Source organism: Notechis scutatus, chromosome 1 (assembly GCF_049901735.1).
Source record: "Notechis scutatus isolate UNSWTSFEM ecotype Mainland chromosome 1, rNotScu1.2, whole genome shotgun sequence".
NCBI lineage: Eukaryota > Metazoa > Chordata > Lepidosauria > Squamata > Elapidae > Notechis > Notechis scutatus.
Genome location: NC_142009.1, coordinates 63837272 through 63851478, shown reverse-complemented (window position 1 = coordinate 63851478; position 14207 = coordinate 63837272). Strand labels below are relative to the sequence as shown.

The 14207-nt window shown below is 39.1% G+C and overlaps 1 long non-coding RNA gene across 2 annotated transcripts in view; it reads right to left on the bottom strand.

Annotated features, from left to right (window-relative positions):
* Positions 1-14003, bottom strand: part of LOC148132826 (uncharacterized) — a 226187-nt gene extending 212184 nt beyond the window's left edge. The window contains exons 1-3 of one of the 2 annotated variants that reach the window (XR_015749673.1): positions 13747-14003; positions 12841-13047; positions 7274-11748 (exon numbers count right to left, since the gene is read on the bottom strand). This is a non-coding gene — a long non-coding RNA (uncharacterized LOC148132826). The remainder of the gene's footprint in view (positions 1-7273; positions 11749-12840; positions 13048-13746) is intronic. The other variant, XR_015749675.1, reaches the window with a different exon arrangement.
* Between the last annotated feature and the right edge of the window lie 204 nt (positions 14004-14207).

The window sequence follows — 14207 nt, the reverse complement described above, 5'->3', positions numbered from 1 at the left end:
GTGAGAAGTCCCCTATAACCCGTTTTCCCAATGTAATGTAGCATGTATAGACAATTAGAAGGTAGAGAGGAGTTTGAGGTCAATACTATTAGTTTACCAGTGACAATTTAATCAGAGGAAAGATAAATAATGATCAACATCACTTGAACTGAGTATCTTCAATTAACTGTTCTTTAAACACCCAAAATATAATATACTGCATAAATCATGATCATCTAACAGCAAAAACATTTGCATATAGTAAAAATGGATTTTACTGAGGTATTTATCCTTTTTTCCCTTCAAAATACATGAGGTGATACTGGGTTTTTTGGATCAAAGTCTGCTAGACTAGAAGGCTTGTACAAAGTTTAGGCTGAATGACTTTGGCTTTCAAATCTTGGTTTCTTAGTATAACCGGATTTACTTAATTTTCCCATCATAGATAAATTTGGAGAGTCATTTCAATGGTGACTATTCACTATTAAATCATGGTTTAAATAGATTCATCACACATCTGAAGGTTTTGAAATACTGTAACAAGCAAAGTTGAAACATTATCATAGTTTCGTTGCATAAAACCAATTCTAGATCTCAAATATACATTGATTACTCACAAATTCCCAGAATAAAAAGTTAAAAAGTAGAATCAGGAAGCTTACTAAAGCAATCAAAGAAATGTTGGGGAGGGGAGTCTTAATCTGGTATTGAAAAACATAAGTAGGTATCAAATGAAATTATTTTGGATGAGTATTGTACAGCTGAAGTACCACAGTTGAAAACTTTACAGTTTCCATCTATTTGAGCACAGAAAGCAGAGAAATCCATAGAACGGTGTTGTCAAAGACAATGTGTGTTGGAAAAAAATAATCTTGACAGTCTTTTGGGTCCTATACCATAAAATAATTTTAATTATTGAACAGGGAAAATATTACCAAGAAAAGTATATTGAAAGTAATATTTGGATCTTTGGTTATTCGGGTTTTCTCGCTAAGATTTGAAGTATCTAGGCAACGTTTGATGAAGTCTCATTCATCATCTTCAGGCTTGTGTCTTCGGCTCTGTGCTTCTCAGAGTGATGTGAGCTTGCAGCTGCTTCTTCCTCACATCACTCTGAGAAGCACAGAGCCGAAGACACAAGCCTGAAGATGATGAATGAGACTTCATCAAACGCTGCCTAGATACTTCCAATCTTCGCGGGAGAAACCCGAATAACCAAAGATCCACATACAAATACTCGCGAGAACCTCAGAAAACAAAGTAATATTTCTATAAATGTGGTGTTAATTCTAGTCACTTATTCAACAAGTAAGAATCCATATCAGTCAGTGGTGGTATTTGACCGGTTTGGCCCGGTTCTGGCGAGCCGGTAGGAGTGATGAGCAGCAGAGACCAAACCGGTTCCCTCCACCACTCTGCTGTTGGGCCCACCCACCCGGTCTCCCATACTCACTTTTATCTGCTGAATTTGAAGCGCAGCTGCTTTACGCGGCACAGAATAGTGTCGCGCGGCAGCTGCTGAAGCAACCGGGATCATGCAGGCTTGCAGGAGGTGAGTTAGCTGCGCAAAGTGCATGTTTGGCAGTCGCGTGCATGCAACGTGTGTGCGTGTGCACAAAGTGCGCCCACCAAGCCATGCCCACCAAACCAGTGGCAACAATATTTGAATCCCACCACTGATCACTACTTAAACTCTTTTTAATTAGGACTAGAACTGTCAACTTTGGTTAGGTTTTTGTTTTTCTTTACCTTGCTATCATGAGATTACCATCACTTTTTTCTGAATAATTATAATTACTGTATAATATATTTTGTATATTTTGTTAGTACTTCCCTTCTGTGAATTTCTTAAATTGATTTATAAGGACTTTGCACTTTATTCTGTGCCTCCATGGGGAAACATCTCTCAATATTTCATATCTGTTATCAGGATTTGATGAAATATATCCAAAACCATATATATCCAAAACCATTATTTGATCCATTATTTTCATAAGAAAATAAGTCATGTCATGACTATTTCTGCAAGGAAAGTTATTCCGAACACTTGCCTAGTGTCTGGATGACTAAAGAATAAATGTTGATGTGTTGAAAGATTAGCAGAATTATTTGACCTAAGCTAGTAATTGGCAATGCAAGATGAGAAGAATTACATATATGCAAGAATGAAACAATAACCTATAAATATACAAAGTATATATCTCTCACTAGGTACGGTTTCTCTTTGTATCTTCCTATTCTTTTTCCCTTTCAATCCTAGAACAAGACTCAGATGCAAAAACCAGTAAAGGAAGTTAAGCACAGCTGCAAATCCGATCAGTGCTGCCCTGGCAGGCAGGCCTGCACAGCTGGGAGCTGGAAATGCTCTTTTCCAAACGCAAATTGATACCAAATGGAGCAGATGGAAGGAGGCCAGTTACAATGCATGCCGCCGCCCGTTAGATCTCAAAGAAGAACTTAGGAACTAGGAGCATCACCCAATGGCTGAGCCTTGCTCAGAAATTTCAATTTCAATGTGTGTGTTTTATAAACTTTATAAAACAGTGAGCTTGACTTTGTAAATGGTGACCTGGTTCTTTGAGAATTTGACATAATTCCTCACAGTCAGCAAGCCCACAAAGAGATTACAGACCTAAAAGACCTATTTTGGCAGGGAATTTTGGAAGCTGGAGTAAATTCATCTGGAGAGTAGCAGATAGGGTATGGTGCTTTAAGTTATAAATAATTAAAAACTGCTGTGAGATTGTAGCTAACTGGGATTTCAGTTACTTGAGATTTGTCAAAGGAGACAGAAAAAGAAAGTGTCAGAAATGATTTTCTTCTTGCATTTTAGCCTTTGATGGAAATGAAGGGGAAAGAAACTGTATTCATGTTTTTGGCACATGTAGCAGCAGAGCTATTAACACTAACACATAGCAAAATTCCAAAATCCTGATATAAATGTTGAGTGAGCTTCCTACAATGTAGGTTTATTCTCAATGGTTAAGTTTAGGAAAAATACCTAATGATTAAGGAGCATATCTTTAGCAAGTACAAATAAATAAGATTCACAGAAGTCAAAACAATATTTCTTATTCTGAATATCCAAGAAATTAGTTACTAAGTTTTTAAATAGTTATTGAACATGTTCTGATAAATTGAAGAACAAAGTTGACTAAAGTTCCTCCCCATCTTAAAAAAAAACCTGCAGGTTTTCTGAGATTTTCTGTCTTGTGTTCCTGTAAAGAAGAGAGTTTTAATCTCCACAATACCACGAAGAAGTTTTATTCCGTTTATATATTAATGACCAGATCAAAAGAAACTACAAAGAATTTGAAAATACTCAACTAAATACCTTTAACTCATGAGTCTTAAGGCTTGCTGTTATGCTACTTTATGACTAGCTCATTCAAAATGCACTTGCCACAGAAACTAGTTAAACTTTTTACATCAAGGTATTTTTTTTAATAAGGAACAAAACAGTTTGTGTTTTATATGAAAATTAAGTAAGAAGTCTGCAAAAAAATAAGAATGCCATGTTCTACTTCTATAACAACTCCCATCTTTCGATCAGTATATCAATATTAAGCAGGTATTTATTTTCAATACATGTAGGTATGCAATATAGTAATCAGCACAATATACCATTATATGTCTAATGCTACCCAAGCTTTTCTAAAAGTGAGTTGTTGAGAGTTTAAACATCACCTCTCTGGGTTTATGAAATATATATGGAACAAGAAACTCCAAAGAGAAGTTAAAAGGAACTCAACTAGACACTGTTTTTTCCATAAGTACAACTGTGTTATAGAATTCTGTATGGAATATTTCACCAGGGAATAATTTATAACTTTTTGTATAGCATTACAGAATTCTGGATGACTTATAAAAGAACCCATGCACTACTAACATCTTGAATTGATTCATCAGTGCTGTATAGACATGACCAGATCAGATAGGACTATAAAGGTCCCTTGCTATGTTCCAGTGAAAATGCTTTCAAAACTACTAGAATTTCTCCCAGAGTCATAGAATATAATTTAGGTTCTTAGGCTTGAGTTCCTAAGAATATGCTTACTTTCCTTTGATTGCCTCCAACCCAGGAATCTTGAAGATTATACACTGCTCAAAAAAATAAAGGGAACACTTAAATAACACAATGTAACTCCAAGTCAATCACACTTCTGTGAAATCAAACTGTCCACTTAGGTAGCAACACTGATTGACAATCAATTTCACATACTGTTGTGCAAATGGAATAGACAACAGGTGGAAAGCATAGGCAGTTAGCAAGACATCCCCAATAAAGGAGTGGTTCTGCAGGTGGTGACCACAGATCAGTTCTCAGTTCCTATGTTTTGTGGCTGATAGTTTGGTCACTTTTGAATGCTGGCGGTGCTTTCACTCTAGTGGTAGCATGAGACGGAGTCTACGACCCACACAAGTGGCTCAGGTCGTGCAGCTCATCCAGGATGGCACATCAATTTGAGCTGTGGCAAGAAGGTTTGCTGTGTCTGTCAGCGTAGTGTCCAGAGCATGGAGGCACTACCAGGAGAGAGGCCAGTACATCAGGAGACGTGGAGGAGGCCGTAGGAGGGCAACAACCCAGCATCAGGACCGCTACCTCCGCCTTTGTGCAAGGAGGGACAGGAGGAACACTGCCAGAGCCCTGCAAAATGATCTCCAGCGGACCACAAATGTGCATGTGGCTGCTCAAACGGTCAGAAACGGACTCCCTGAGGGTGGTATGAGGGCCCAACATCCACAGGTGGGGGTTGTGCTTACAGCCCAACACCGTGCAGGATGTTTAGCATTTGCCAGATAACACCAAGATTGGCAAATTCGCCACTGGCGCCCTGTGCTCTTCACATTGAGCACATGTGACAGATGTGACGGGCTGGAGATGCCGTGGAGAACGTTCTGCTGCCTGCAACATCCTCCAGCATGACCGGTTTGGCAGTGGGTCAGTACTGGTGTGGGGTGGCATTTCTTTAGGGGGCTGCACAACCCTCCATGTGCTCGCCAGAGGTAGCCTGACTGCCATTAGGTACCGAGATGAGACCCTCAGACCTCTTGTGAGACCATATGCTGGTGCGGTTGGCCCTGAGTTCCTCCTAATGCAAGACAATGCTAGACCTCATGTGGCTGGAGTGTGTCAGCAGTTCCTGCAAGATGAAGGCATTGATGCTATGGACTGGCCCGCCCATTCCCCAGACCTGAGTCCAATTGAGCACATCTGGGACATCATGTCTCGCTCCATCCACCAATGCCACATTGCACCACAGACTGTCCAGGAGTTGGGGGATGCTTTAGTCCAGGTGTGGGAGGAGATCTCTCAGGAGACCATCCACCACCTCATCAGGAGCATGCCCAGGCGTTGTAGGGAGGCCACACACACTACTGAGGACATTACATCAAAGTTGGATCAGCCTATAGTGTTTTTTTCCACTTTAATTTTGAGTGTAACTCCAAATCCAGACCTCCATGGGTTGCTAAATTTGATTTCCATTGATAATTTTTGTGTGATTTTGTTGTCAGCACATTCAACTATGTAATGAACAAAGTATTTAATAAGAATATTTCATTCAGTCAGATCTAGGATGTCTTATTTTTGTGTTCCCTTTATTTTTTTAAGCAGTGTAGTTAAAGGTTTGTTGTTGTTTTTTTAAAAAAAAGACTGAACATTAATTGTTAACTTGGATAATAAAGATAGCATACCCATTCTTATATTGTTTATTGGCATCCAAAGGCATATCTTGCAGGCATAATTTGTTTTCCATTTTGATGCTTTCTAATGTTGGGACTATCAGATTTTTAGTCAATTCAATTCAGGACATAAGAATAATCTGAATTTATGCCTTCAGGGAATTCTTTCATTATTAGTCTGTGGAGGGATTTCAGTGATTATAAATATTTGAGGCATGTGCTAACGCCATAATCAGTTCATTTGGAATACAAGAAATTAAAGCCCCTGGGTTTTAATTTTGTCTCATGAGAATGCCATCTTCTTAAATCATTTCAATATTTTCTTGTAGTTGCATCATCCAAGGGGAGATCAATATTGATGAACATGAGCAGGGAGTATCCCTGTTGTTATTCTTTTGGGAAAAGAAATTCTGGTAAGCTGAGGAATTTGCTAGCATATATTTTCGAAACCATTGGTTTAAAAGGCCAGAATCAGTCTTCTGAGTCATTATAAATGTTCCTTGTCACTATTCAAATGACAGATTGAAATAGCAAAAGGATATTTTCTGTTAATCTGGTGGATCCTCTGTGTTGCAGCTTGAATTTTAGTGAATTTAAGACATCTTAAATTTCACATGTTGGACTGAGAAGGGAGATGCTTAATTTTCGAAGAAGAGACCCATTTGTCAAAAGTAAAACTGCAGCAGCTGCTCTGTAGCTCAGGGCTATATTCCAAGAAACCAATGTAGGAAATAACTCCAAAAATATATCATGGTTTAAATGGGAATGTATCAACCAGAGAAGGAAGCTCATATTATTGTTTTCTAATAGTAGTAGAAAAAAAGCAAGAATATTGAAAAGGCAAAGGAATGATTATTCTGAATTATATCCTGCTCTTCTAAGGGGATACCCTCCCAAATACACACACACACACACACACACACACACACACACATGGAAGACCCCAAAAGAGTTTTTGTAAGTATAATTTATTGTTATTTAACATATTAAAAATTAAAATGGATTGGAGCGCAGTGACTCACATGGTTAGGACGCTGAGTTGGAGGTTCGCAAGCTCATCTTCGAGACCAGGGCTGCTGCATGGTGGGATGAGCTCCTGTCATTCGCTCCAGCTCCTTGATGGACATATGAACGGACTACCCACAGGTGTCCCCCAGGCAATGGTGATGTCATTAGCTAATCCTTTCAACCCAGAAGTGCCCTAAGCAGTGCCTCTGAGACAAATGGGACGGGACAGGATTAAAGTGGATGCATTCATAGTCTATTTATTTATTGAATCATGTAAAATAATATTAAAGCTGCTATATATTAACATATTTTTTCCAAAAAAAGAGCCATTCATGTTGAAATGAAAAGTATGAGTGATACTGTTTTGCATTTTCACAAATATTTTCAATATCTAGGAAATAATTTTGATTTCATGGAGCCCTTAGAGAATCTTGGGGGACTCCATGGGTCCTCAGACCATATTTTTTAAAACTACTAATCAAGGAGATTTCTTTGATGCAGACAGAAAATGCAGGGATCATGTTATAACACTACATCAGAGTTGCAACCCCTTTGAAGCAGGGAAAAGCTACAGGGAGTGCAGGGGTTTGTTCTATAACACAATAACATTTGTGCTTCAATCCGTAACAACTGGGTAAACCTGAGGTGCAATCTAAGCAAAAATAAGGGTTTATAAAATTTATTGACCTGAGCTCATAGATCCTATTTTAATTGATTCATTATGTGCCATCAGTCAGTACTGACTTACTGATCATATAGATTTTCTTTAGGATGCTGTCCCTAATTTTGTCTTCCAAAGTCCATCCACTTTGCAGCTTATTCTTCTCTTTCCCAACATTTTAGACTTCTCAAATGTCTTCACCTCCTTCCAATAAAACATTGGTTCATTACACCTGGCTGTGTTTTCTTTACACACTAACCCATGGTTTAAAAACTATGGTGGTTTGATTCACATAACATGCCAAGCCAAACTCAAATGATGTCTCTTAATGTATTGTGTGAATTGGTTTATTAAAATGAAGTGAACCCAAAAAACCTTATCTGTGGCTAGATTGTTTTCTGCTAATATGAAACATTCTTTGCCTTTTGGCTTCCTGTAGTGAAAGACATACTTATGTTTTCTTCTATTCCAAGATGGTCTGAGATTCATTTCAACTGCGGCAGCTGTAAAATTCATTTGGGTGGGGGCAGAAGTTTCTGTTAATATTAAAGCTATTATCACTTTGATGATGAAATTATGCTTACCAAATTGGGTTTGTACAATGCTGGTCAACCACTAGATGACAACAAAGTGTGCTTAATGTCAACTAGATTTTTTTTTAAAACCCAGATCTAATAACCCTAATAAAATATACCATTGTAAGTAATAAATAGTGATTAACAAGGGTGAACTGATATTGGAAGTCTTGATTTAAATAACTGTCCTGGAAAATTTTAATGACTAAGGAGGGCACCTAGAATCACATCAAGTAGTTATTGCAAAGTACTTGGACAACCAGAATTTTTCACTAGTAGAATAAAGAAACAACTTTTGAATGATCAAGTCATAATTTGCAATGTAAATTACCAGTCTTGACAAACTATAGATGGGAGAGGTTCGTTTATTTTTTGTAATCTTGTTAATAGCACTTAGACTTCTATACCAATTCAAAGAGCTTTACAGCATTCTCTAATTGCATACTGCCCCCAACAATCTTGAGTCATTTTACTGACCTCGAAAAGATGGATGGGCGAGTCAACCTTGAGCCAGTCAGGATCCAACTCCTGGTTGTAGGCAGAATTTCCTGCAATACTGCATACTAACCATTGCACCACCACCCCCAGGAATCATTACATTAATTACTCATGAATTAGCTATCCATTACAAGGTAGATCTTGAGTCTTAGGAGGAGTACAGTGATTTCCCCACTTTACTTAAACTAGTCTACTTTAAGTGTGATGCCCAAAAACATCTTATGGTTGGTTGTTCACCTGATTGGCTTGTGTTCATGGAAGAATCAGAACATACCAATTTGACATTCATTTTAGGCAGAAAAATGTCTCAGCCTGGATTTTTCCATTGCATGATTATGCTGTCTGTGTGTATATTTCAGAGTAACTTGAATTCATCTGACAGCACTTTTGCAACAGATTGTGGGGGATGCTTAATTTCATCTATTTGTGTCAAAGCAGTTTCCTAACTTGGTGCTCTCCAAATGGACTCACTGATCATTCCTTGAAATCCTAATCAATACAGAGCAAGTCTGGGCTGCAGCAGCCCTTCAGGGTACTTTTCTTTCTCAGACATGGATAACTCTATAAAACGATGATACAAAAGAAGAATTAATTTAAACAACTTGACTGAAAAGTAGACATGCAGTGGTAGGAATATAATGAAAAAGGGTCCAAATTGAAATGAATCTAAATGGATCTCTCTGCCTGGAGGCAAAACCTCAGATTCTGTCTTCACAGTTGTGTTAGTAGACTCTTTGAACCAAAAAAAAAAAAATCAGTGAAGGCTTAACATGAAAATGTGGAAATGCCAATGCTGTAATCCCTGGGTCATGAATGCCTGATTCTCTGCATGCAGCTCACACTGAGGGAAATATGCTGAATGGAGCCATGTATAACTTCATATACAATATAAAAAGACTTCTTGTTCTAGGCACACACTGCTTGTTCAAGCCATTCCTGTTTCAATGCCCATTCTTTTGCACTGGCATCTCCTTACCTCCTTTCCTCTGAATGAAAGAAGGATGCAATAATGACATAATTATTAAAAAGAGAGAGAACTTCCAGACCAGCTGCAGCACCAAAAAAAAAAAAAAAAAGTCTGAAGGGAAATGGGAGAGCTGATGGTTCTTTGTTAAGGTTGCCTTGGCTATAGAATATGGTAGATGAAACATTTTGCTTTGAGTGTATCTCCTCTGGTCATATGGATAGATGGCTAGAAGTTCTTTTAAGGTGGATCCCATCTGTGGAGCCCCTCAGCTCTTGGAATGAATAGCAGTTCCACCTGACAGGACCTCCTTTCATTCTCTAATCCCTGCTTATGCCTCATGAAAGCAGTCAAGCAGGATGCATGGGCAACGTCAGCCTATTGGCAGAGTGACAAGCGGCTTATAGGGGACAGAGAACTTAAATTTAGCATACCTCCTTAGGTAAGATTGCAGTTTATGCTACCTTTTAAGAAACGGGTGTTTCCATTTTGCTGTCTTTTTTTCTCCTGTTTTGCTCCCCACCCACCCAAGATAACTATTGTCCTTTGCTTGCAGCATGAGGTATGCTATTCCTGGAGGTTCATTTGCATTCAGGTAGAAAGATGCAAGGCAGAGCCTCATTGCTGTCTGTGCATGGAGGGAATTCCTGCAGTACAAGGCTAATTTGCACTGAAATTAAAAATGTGAGCCTGATAGGATAGGATGGGGCTATCTAAAGTAAAACATAAAAATTAGTAAACTCTAATTTTTAATTAAAAAAACTAAAAAGGAAACAGTTCAAACTCATTTCTACATCCCTTGAATCCTTATTTTTAATCGAAATTTCAGGCATGATAAGAATGCTGCCCTACATGAAGATCATAATGCATAATGAGTTAACCCTTTCCAATCTGCTGGAGCTATGGACTAAAATTCACCCTTTCCTTTAAAATGGCAGCTAAAAATAATTGGTGGGGGCGGATTACACTTATATCAAAACCATGGGCATTGCAATCCTGTTCCTAAGCATGTTCCTGGAAAGTTTTTTTTTAAATAACATCCTGGAAAAACAAACAATAGAATATCATCAGGCAAAAAAACCTGCATCTTTTCTTAAAGTCCACTTAGATGGCAACATCTGATATATTTTGGTTTCAGAGGATCCAAACAGGATCAAATCTGGATGGAGACCATTGGGAAATGCAAGTTTTTCTTCCCCCCTGGAAAAAACAGTAAACTATTTCCATATTAGAAAAACAATACTGGTGTCCCTATGTAGTCCACCAGGAATCTAACTTGCCTTTTAAAAATCATGTCAAAATATGACTGTGACACGTCAACAGTCCAACATTAAAGAGTTCTATGAAATAGGTGTCATCCCAGCTAAGTATGCCTCAGATTGCCAAGTGATAACCCATATAGTGGAACTCCAAAGCCTCAGCTTAGCCTTGATGCTGCTTGCCTTATAGCCTTGGATAAATCATTGCCTCTTGACCTAACACACTTAACAGATTGCCAAGATGAATACAGTACCATTACAAACTGCTTCATGGAATGAGTGACTCGGTATAGTTATTTCCTCACTCTCATGCTGTGCAGGACAACCTCAAGGTTAATTCCTGATTACATTTTGCACCCTTCCATTGCAAAGGGTCTACTTATCAGAACAATCAAGATCTATCTTGTATTTATTTCTGTCCAGGCAGAAAGATTAAAGGAGAGAAATACAACATCAGAGCTGATTTGATCCTCAAACATTTCCATTATGTATGATAAAGAAATATGAACTTCTTGAATACCTCCCTACAAGAATTCTCTTCTATCCACCAAATACTTATGCTTACTATTTTTCCCTACCAGTATGTATATATAATTGCAGCGGGTGCAGCAACAATTCTTAAAACTTTTGAAGCCTCAGTATTTTCACTTGCAAATGGTAATAATACTTATTTTAAAGGGTTGTTGTTGTTTTACAAAAAATAACAGGCATTAATCACATGGAATGTCCTAAACCTATACAAGTATCAGTTTCTAATTTTTCTAATTTTGAGAAATGACCAATAAGTATTTCCTTTTATTTTCTGCTTTTTTATCCTGCCTTTCCAAAGGTCTACTAACATCCCTAAACTTTCTCTTACCCATATGATGGGGTGGGGGTGGAATTCCTAGGTTACAGCACTAGTGAGCAAGGAACCAAGACTCCACAATTCACGTGCAATCAAATTTGTATCCAGCTAGCTGGTATCTTGTATGGCTGTGTAACACTTTTAGTCCGAGGGCAAAAAGATGCTTAGATGCAAGCAGTGAGGTTTTGAAGGACCTGCCAACAATTCCTTAAAGCAACCGCATCTTCTGCTGGAATCATATGGCTTCCTTTCCCTGCAGCTGTTCTGGGATCCTAGGAAAAGTGGCATCAGTTTAAAGAGTTGCTGGCAGATGTTATATACACACCCTCCCCTCCAAGCCCCTTCTTCCCTCTGAATCCAAAGCATAGCAGAGCCCAACTGTCTAGCCACATCTCTCTCCCTCTCTCTCTCACACACACACACACCTTTTTTATGGCAGGAATTATCCTTTTTCAGAGGGAAGCACTTTTTAAAAAAAATGATCCTCCAAATGAAGCTATTCATATTAAAGTGAGACAAGCAAGTAATGGAAATAGATTCCAGGTTCTTCTGGGACATCTCAACATTATATCGACTATTACAATTATCTTTCTCCACCCTTCAATGATTTGTCAGTGGTTCTCTGATCTTTAGTGATGTGGTCTCTAACAGGGACCTTACTGTTGTTCCTTAACTCTGGGGGGCGGGGGAGGCAGAATTCATGTTTTTTCTATAGGGTCGGTGAAGCTATCATAAGTAGCTGCCTCCTCTGGAAATATTGCCTTTGCACTGAGCAAATCCACTTTGGAATGGTTCAGCAGATAAGGCTAATTCTGCCATGTAAGTTTCTTGTTCAAAACAATGTGTAAGATTGTTGTTATTAGCTTCCTAAGAAAGAAGAGGCCATTGTTTCAGGGACAATCTTCAGTGTGGTGACAGTTTTGGACATGAATCTCTTCACCTATCCTGAAAATAAATGCTTTAGTACGGAGCCCATGCACATTCAGACTAGGCCACTTCCAATATACTTTCACAGACAGTAAGACTCCTACCTCTCACCAAAATGCCTAGGTCAGTTTCCTTCTCATTTAAAAAGCAAGAGCTAGACAAGCTAGCTGCACTACTTCAAGATAAATAAAAAATCCAAACTTTTGGAATCTAGTTTATCTTATTGCTGGGGTACCTTTTAACTGGTGATTGTTTGGTGGCAAAAGCTAAATGATCTTCCAGGAAGCAAATCTCATCAGGAAATGTGTTCCTTCAAGGATTCTTAGGCTTAGTCAGCACCCCCCAATCTTCTGTCCCATGGACCTCCTGGTAGATCAGAAAATGCTCTACTACTTGAAACTGCCAAGTCAACCAGATGTCTTTTGTTTATATCTTACCATTCCTACAAGGCCCAGGAAATTGAATATAGTAAAAACCCAAGAATATAGATTTATAGCTTGCTGGGGAAAGCGATAATTGGTCATTTTAAGCCTTTCAGACCTGAAGACTCCAGAGAAGAATTAAAGGCAGTGGCAGATAGCAGTCATGGGAACTGTCTGTGTCACAAATGTATGATGTGGCATCTTTCAGTGTTAGTTCCCTATCTGTGAAAAGTAACAAGTGAATATGAAATAGAATGAAATAGAATATAAAAGCACCAGGTTTTTCAAGGTCCCGCCGTAAGTGTTACAAATGAAAATATGAAGTTACACCACTTTCTTCTCCAGATAAAAGTTTATTTCAACACCCCACCATTCCCTAACTGCAAACTTATTTCCCACCTACCAAGGGGATGCGTTAACTTGTGAAGTCTGTTCATAACTGGATTTCATATTCCAAAAATAGACAACCGACAATAATTTTCTTGCTGCCCTTTCAATGAGTTCCAAAATAACCCCTTGTGAGATTTCATACCATTTTAATATCTATAGGGCCCCAAAACAAACAGAAGTACATTTGCCCAGTTTAATCACCCACATTTTTTTCCTCCCGTCCTCTTTTCATACCTTTTTTTTTTCCTGGATCTTTTAATACTCTGAACTGACGAAATACTCTTGGAAACTCAAAATCTCGCATACTCTTTTCCCCCCCAAACCTAATGAAGGCATTAACTTAAGGTGGATTTGGTATTCCTCCTCCCTGCCCCCCCCCCCAGCCAACGTAAGTTTTCCTCTGATAATGCTCTCATAAAGAGGAAAATGGGGATTGAGGGATGGGGGAGGTATAGAACAGGCAAATTTTCAAGAGTGCCTTTTTTTTTCCCCTGTACCTTCAAGCTATTAAAAGATAACAGTTTATCCCACCTGGCTAGGAGAAAGCAAGATGGGAGGTGCGGGGGGGAATGGGGATTGCTTTTTAGTCGAGACGTACGGTTTCCATGAGCGGAAACTGTCCCAGCCCGGGAATAAGAAGAAATCTCTCCTTTTTTTAAAAAAAAGAGGGGGGGGTCCTAAAGAGCAGGTGGAATGAAGGTTAAATGAAGTCAGGAGAGCGGAGGGAGGAGCCCGAATTTAGAAACCGAACCCCACGAGGGCGCGCAGCTATTGCAACAGCAGTTCCGATTGCCTCATTCTGTTTTACTTCGCCCTTTGGAGGGGTTACTTCCCCCCTTCCTATTTTTGCCTCACGGCGGTTCTTAAAAGCAGTCCCTTGCGCCTCCTACAGACGCCTTCTCCACAAGGACGCCGCGGGAGCTGCGAGGACACCTTAAAACCGGCGGCTCCTAAGCAAGGGCTGCGCTCCCTCTCAGCCCAGCCTCCTTCGC